This window comes from Hypomesus nipponensis, chromosome 6 (assembly GCF_054491055.1).
Source record: "Hypomesus nipponensis isolate SF chromosome 6, ASM5449105v1, whole genome shotgun sequence".
Taxonomy (NCBI): domain Eukaryota; kingdom Metazoa; phylum Chordata; class Actinopteri; order Osmeriformes; family Osmeridae; genus Hypomesus; species Hypomesus nipponensis.
The window spans coordinates 407,501-412,500 of record NC_140366.1 but is presented as its reverse complement, the minus strand read 5'-3'; the positions used below and the strand labels follow the sequence as shown (position 1 = coordinate 412,500).

General features: G+C 47.4%; 14 non-coding genes and 3 pseudogenes across 14 annotated transcripts in view; all 17 read right to left on the bottom strand.

The window, feature by feature from the left end:
* LOC146283032 (5S ribosomal RNA) overlaps nt 1–102 on the bottom strand; it is a 119-nt gene extending 17 nt beyond the window's left edge. The window contains exon 1 of the ribosomal RNA XR_014760530.1: nt 1–102. This exon is cut by the window's left edge and continues 17 nt beyond it. This is a non-coding gene — a ribosomal RNA (5S ribosomal RNA).
* A 192-nt stretch (nt 103–294) lies between these two features.
* Nucleotides 295–413, bottom strand: LOC146283031 (5S ribosomal RNA). Its single transcript, XR_014758853.1, has one exon. It is a non-coding gene; the product is annotated as a 5S ribosomal RNA (ribosomal RNA).
* Nucleotides 414–585: 172 nt separating this feature from the next.
* LOC146283030 (5S ribosomal RNA) lies at nt 586–704 on the bottom strand. The gene has a single exon (XR_014760529.1). It is a non-coding gene; the product is annotated as a 5S ribosomal RNA (ribosomal RNA).
* Nucleotides 705–880: 176 nt separating this feature from the next.
* On the bottom strand, nt 881–999 carry LOC146283029 (5S ribosomal RNA). Its single transcript, XR_014760528.1, has one exon. It is a non-coding gene; the product is annotated as a 5S ribosomal RNA (ribosomal RNA).
* Nucleotides 1,000–1,179: 180 nt separating this feature from the next.
* Nucleotides 1,180–1,298, bottom strand: LOC146283028 (5S ribosomal RNA). The gene has a single exon (XR_014760527.1). It is a non-coding gene; the product is annotated as a 5S ribosomal RNA (ribosomal RNA).
* A 192-nt stretch (nt 1,299–1,490) lies between these two features.
* On the bottom strand, nt 1,491–1,609 carry LOC146283027 (5S ribosomal RNA). Its single transcript, XR_014760769.1, has one exon. It is a non-coding gene; the product is annotated as a 5S ribosomal RNA (ribosomal RNA).
* Nucleotides 1,610–1,783: 174 nt separating this feature from the next.
* LOC146283026 (5S ribosomal RNA) lies at nt 1,784–1,902 on the bottom strand. Its single transcript, XR_014758852.1, has one exon. It is a non-coding gene; the product is annotated as a 5S ribosomal RNA (ribosomal RNA).
* Nucleotides 1,903–2,074: 172 nt separating this feature from the next.
* LOC146283025 (5S ribosomal RNA) lies at nt 2,075–2,193 on the bottom strand. The gene has a single exon (XR_014758851.1). It is a non-coding gene; the product is annotated as a 5S ribosomal RNA (ribosomal RNA).
* Nucleotides 2,194–2,367: 174 nt separating this feature from the next.
* LOC146283024 (5S ribosomal RNA) lies at nt 2,368–2,486 on the bottom strand. The gene has a single exon (XR_014758850.1). It is a non-coding gene; the product is annotated as a 5S ribosomal RNA (ribosomal RNA).
* A 248-nt stretch (nt 2,487–2,734) lies between these two features.
* LOC146283023 (5S ribosomal RNA) lies at nt 2,735–2,853 on the bottom strand (annotated as a pseudogene).
* Nucleotides 2,854–3,025: 172 nt separating this feature from the next.
* LOC146283022 (5S ribosomal RNA) lies at nt 3,026–3,144 on the bottom strand (annotated as a pseudogene).
* A 188-nt stretch (nt 3,145–3,332) lies between these two features.
* Nucleotides 3,333–3,441, bottom strand: LOC146283021 (5S ribosomal RNA; annotated as a pseudogene).
* Nucleotides 3,442–3,617: 176 nt separating this feature from the next.
* LOC146283020 (5S ribosomal RNA) lies at nt 3,618–3,736 on the bottom strand. The gene has a single exon (XR_014758849.1). It is a non-coding gene; the product is annotated as a 5S ribosomal RNA (ribosomal RNA).
* A 174-nt stretch (nt 3,737–3,910) lies between these two features.
* Nucleotides 3,911–4,029, bottom strand: LOC146283019 (5S ribosomal RNA). The gene has a single exon (XR_014758848.1). It is a non-coding gene; the product is annotated as a 5S ribosomal RNA (ribosomal RNA).
* Nucleotides 4,030–4,215: 186 nt separating this feature from the next.
* LOC146283018 (5S ribosomal RNA) lies at nt 4,216–4,334 on the bottom strand. The gene has a single exon (XR_014760526.1). It is a non-coding gene; the product is annotated as a 5S ribosomal RNA (ribosomal RNA).
* A 186-nt stretch (nt 4,335–4,520) lies between these two features.
* On the bottom strand, nt 4,521–4,639 carry LOC146283017 (5S ribosomal RNA). The gene has a single exon (XR_014760525.1). It is a non-coding gene; the product is annotated as a 5S ribosomal RNA (ribosomal RNA).
* Nucleotides 4,640–4,827: 188 nt separating this feature from the next.
* Nucleotides 4,828–4,946, bottom strand: LOC146283016 (5S ribosomal RNA). Its single transcript, XR_014760524.1, has one exon. It is a non-coding gene; the product is annotated as a 5S ribosomal RNA (ribosomal RNA).
* Between the last annotated feature and the right edge of the window lie 54 nt (nt 4,947–5,000).

Sequence of the window (5,000 nt, the reverse complement as noted above, 5' to 3'; positions counted from 1 at the left end):
ATTCCCAGGCGGTCTCCCATCCAAGTACTAACCAGGCCCGACCCTGCTTAGCTTCCGAGATCAGACGTGATCGGGCGTTGCCAGGCTGGTATGGCCGTACGAAATAAGTTGACAACCATAGGCTACTTATCCATATACAGATTTAGCAATTGACAATGCAAGGTGGTCTCTCTCTCTCTCTCTCTCTCTCTCTCTCTCTCTCTCGTGTCAAAATGAAAACAGCTTCCAGCCCCTTTCATGAAGGACTACTTGTGCATATTGCAAGATGTCAGTTTCTAAGTGAATGAGCAAAAGAGCATACAGCACCTGGTATTCCCAGGCGGTCTCCCATCCAAGTACTAACCAGGCCCGACCCTGCTTAGCTTCCGAGATCAGACGAGATCGGGCGTTGCCAGGCTGGTATGGCCGTACGAAATAAGTTGACAACCATAGGCTACTTATCCATATACAGATTTAGCAATTGACAATGCAAGGTGGTCTCTCTCTCTCTCTCTCGTGTCAAAATGAAAACAGCTTCCAGCCCCTTTCATGAAGGACTACTTGTGCATATTGCAAGATTTCAGTTTCTAAGTGAATGAGCAAAAGAGCATACAGCACCTGGTATTCCCAGGCGGTCTCCCATCCAAGTACTAACCAGGCCCGACCCTGCTTAGCTTCCGAGATCAGACGTGATCGGGCGTTGCCAGGCTGGTATGGCCGTACGAAATAAGTTGACAACCATAGGCTACTTATCCATATACAGATTTAGCAATTGACAATGCAAGGTGGTCTCTCTCTCTCTCTCTCTCTCGTGTCAAAATGAAAACAGCTTCCAGCCCCTTTCATGAAGGACTACTTGTGCATATTGCAAGATGTCAGTTTCTAAGTGAATGAGCAAAAGAGCATACAGCACCTGGTATTCCCAGGCGGTCTCCCATCCAAGTACTAACCAGGCCCGACCCTGCTTAGCTTCCGAGATCAGACGTGATCGGGCGTTGCCAGGCTGGTATGGCCGTACGAAATAAGTTGACAACCATAGGCTACTTATCCATATACAGATTTAGCAATTGACAATGCAAGGTGGTCTCTCTCTCTCTCTCTCTCTCTCTCGTGTCAAAATGAAAACAGCTTCCAGCCCCTTTCATGAAGGACTACTTGTGCATATTGCAAGATGTCAGTTTCTAAGTGAATGAGCAAAAGAGCATACAGCACCTGGTATTCCCAGGCGGTCTCCCATCCAAGTACTAACCAGGCCCGACCCTGCTTAGCTTCCGAGATCAGACGTGATCGGGCGTTGCCAGGCTGGTATGGCCGTACGAAATAAGTTGACAACCATAGGCTACTTATCCATATACAGATTTAGCAATTGACAATGCAAGGTAGTCTCTCTCTCTCTCTCTCTCTCTCTCTCTCTCTCTCTCGTGTCAAAATGAAAACAGCTTCCAGCCCCTTTCATGAAGGACTACTTGTGCATATTGCAAGATGTCAGTTTCTAAGTGAATGAGCAAAAGAGCATACAGCACCTGGTATTCCCAGGCGGTCTCCCATCCAAGTACTAACCAGGCCCGACCCTGCTTAGCTTCCGAGATCAGACGAGATCGGGCGTGGCCAGGCTGGTATGGCCGTACGAAATAAGTTGACAACCATAGGCTACTTATCCATATACAGATTTAGCAATTGACAATGCAAGGTGGTCTCTCTCTCTCTCTCTCTCGTGTCAAAATGAAAACAGCTTCCAGCCCCTTTCATGAAGGACTACTTGTGCATATTGCAAGATGTCAGTTTCTAAGTTAATGAGCAAAAGAGCATACAGCACCTGGTATTCCCAGGCGGTCTCCCATCCAAGTACTAACCAGGCCCGACCCTGCTTAGCTTCCGAGATCAGACGAGATCGGGCGTTGCCAGGCTGGTATGGCCGTACGAAATAAGTTGACAACCATAGGCTACTTATCCATATACAGATTTAGCAATTGACAATGCAAGGTGGTCTCTCTCTCTCTCTCTCGTGTCAAAATGAAAACAGCTTCCAGCCCCTTTCATGAAGGACTACTTGTGCATATTGCAAGATTTCAGTTTCTAAGTGAATGAGCAAAAGAGCATACAGCACCTGGTATTCCCAGGCGGTCTCCCATCCAAGTACTAACCAGGCCCGACCCTGCTTAGCTTCCGAGATCAGACGAGATCGGGCGTTGCCAGGCTGGTATGGCCGTACGAAATAAGTTGACAACCATAGGCTACTTATCCATATACAGATTTAGCAATTGACAATGCAAGGTGGTCTCTCTCTCTCTCTCTCTCGTGTCAAAATGAAAACAGCTTCCAGCCCCTTTCATGAAGGACTACTTGTGCATATTGCAAGATTTCAGTTTCTAAGTGAATGAGCAAAAGAGCATACAGCACCTGGTATTCCCAGGCGGTCTCCCATCCAAGTACTAACCAGGCCCGACCCTGCTTAGCTTCCGAGATCAGACGAGATCGGGCGTTGCCAGGCTGGTATGGCCGTACGAAATAAGTTGACAACCATAGGCTACTTATCCATATACAGATTTAGCAATTGACAATGCAAGGTGGTCTCTCTCTCTCTCTCTCTCTCTCTCTCTCTCTCTCTCTCTCTCTCTCTCTCTCTCTCTCTCTCTCTCTCTCTCTCTCTCTCTCTCTCTCTCTCGTGTCAAAATGAAAACAGCTTCCAGCCCCTTTCATGAAGGACTACTTGTGCATATTGCAAGATGTCAGTTTCTAAGTGAATGAGCAAAAGAGCATACAGCACCTGGTATTCCCAGGCGGTCTCCCATCCAAGTACTAACCAGGCCCGACCCTGCTTAGCTTCCGAGATCAGACGAGAGCGGGCGTTGCCAGGCTGGTATGGCCGTACGAAATAAGTTGACAACCATAGGCTACTTATCCATATACAGATTTAGCAATTGACAATGCAAGGTGGTCTCTCTCTCTCTCTCTCGTGTCAAAATGAAAACAGCTTCCAGCCCCTTTCATGAAGGACTACTTGTGCATATTGCAAGATGTCAGTTTCTAAGTGAATGAGCAAAAGAGCATACAGCACCTGGTATTCCCAGGCGGTCTCCCATCCAAGTACTAACCAGGCCCGACCCTGCTTAGCTTACGAGATCAGACGTGATCGGGCGTTGCCAGGCTGATATGGCCGTACGAAATAAGTTGACAACCATAGGCTACTTATCCATATACAGATTTAGCAATTGACAATGCAAGGTGGTCTCTCTCTCTCTCTCTCTCTCTCTCTCTCTCTCGTGTCAAAATGAAAACAGCTTCCAGCCCCTTTCATGAAGGACTACTTGTGCATATTGCAAGATGTCAGTTTCTAAGTGAATGAGCAAAAGAACATACAGCACCTGGTATTCCCAGGCGGTCTCCCATCCAAGTACTAACCAGGCCCGACCCTGCTTAGCTTCCGAGATCAGGCGTTGCCAGGCTGGTATGGCCGTACTAAATAAGTTGACAACCATAGGCTACTTATCCATATACAGATTTAGCAATTGACAATGCAAGGTAGTCTCTCTCTCTCTCTCTCTCTCGTGTCAAAATGAAAACAGCTTCCAGCCCCTTTCATGAAGGACTACTTGTGCATATTGCAAGATGTCAGTTTCTAAGTGAATGAGCAAAAGAGCATACAGCACCTGGTATTCCCAGGCGGTCTCCCATCCAAGTACTAACCAGGCCCGACCCTGCTTAGCTTCCGAGATCAGACGAGATCGGGCGTTGCCAGGCTGGTATGGCCGTACGAAATAAGTTGACAACCATAGGCTACTTATCCATATACAGATTTAGCAATTGAAAATGCAAGGTAGTCTCTCTCTCTCTCTCTCTCGTGTCAAAATGAAAACAGCTTCCAGCCCCTTTCATGAAGGACTACTTGTGCATATTGCAAGATTTCAGTTTCTAAGTGAATGAGCACAAGAGCATACAGCACCTGGTATTCCCAGGCGGTCTCCCATCCAAGTACTAACCAGGCCCGACCCTGCTTAGCTTCCGAGATCAGACGAGATCGGGCGTTGCCAGGCTGGTATGGCCGTACGAAATAAGTTGACAACCATAGGCTACTTATCCATATACAGATTTAGCAATTGACAATGCAAGGTAGTCTCTCTCTCTCTCTCTCTCTCTCTCTCTCTCGTGTCAAAATGAAAACAGCTTCCAGCCCCTTTCATGAAGGACTACTTGTGCATATTGCAAGATGTCAGTTTCTATGTGAATGAGCAAAAGAGCATACAGCACCTGGTATTCCCAGGCGGTCTCCCATCCAAGTACTAACCAGGCCCGACCCTGCTTAGCTTCCGAGATCAGACGTGATCGGGCGTTGCCAGGCTGGTATGGCCGTACGAAATAAGTTGACAACCATAGGCTACTTATCCATATACAGATTTAGCAATTGACAATGCAAGGTGGTCTCTCTCTCTCTCTCTCTCTCTCTCTCTCTCGTGTCAAAATGAAAACAGCTTCCAGCCCCTTTCATGAAGGACTACTTGTGCATATTGCAAGATGTCAGTTTCTAAGTGAATGAGCAAAAGAGCATACAGCACCTGGTATTCCCAGGCGGTCTCCCATCCAAGTACTAACCAGGCCCGACCCTGCTTAGCTTCCGAGATCAGACGTGATCGGGCGTTGCCAGGCTGGTATGGCCGTACGAAATAAGTTGACAACCATAGGCTACTTATCCATATACAGATTTAGCAATTGACAATGCAAGGTGGTCTCTCTCTCTCTCTCTCTCTCTCTCTCTCTCTCGTGTCAAAATGAAAACAGCTTCCAGCCCCTTTCATGAAGGACTACTTGTGCATATTGCAAGATGTCAGTTTCTAAGTGAATGAGCAAAAGAGCATACAGCACCTGGTATTCCCAGGCGGTCTCCCATCCAAGTACTAACCAGGCCCGACCCTGCTTAGCTTCCGAGATCAGACGTGATCGGGCGTTGCCAGGCTGGTATGGCCGTACGAAATAAGTTGACAACCATAGGCTACTTATCCATATACAGATTTAGCAATTGACAA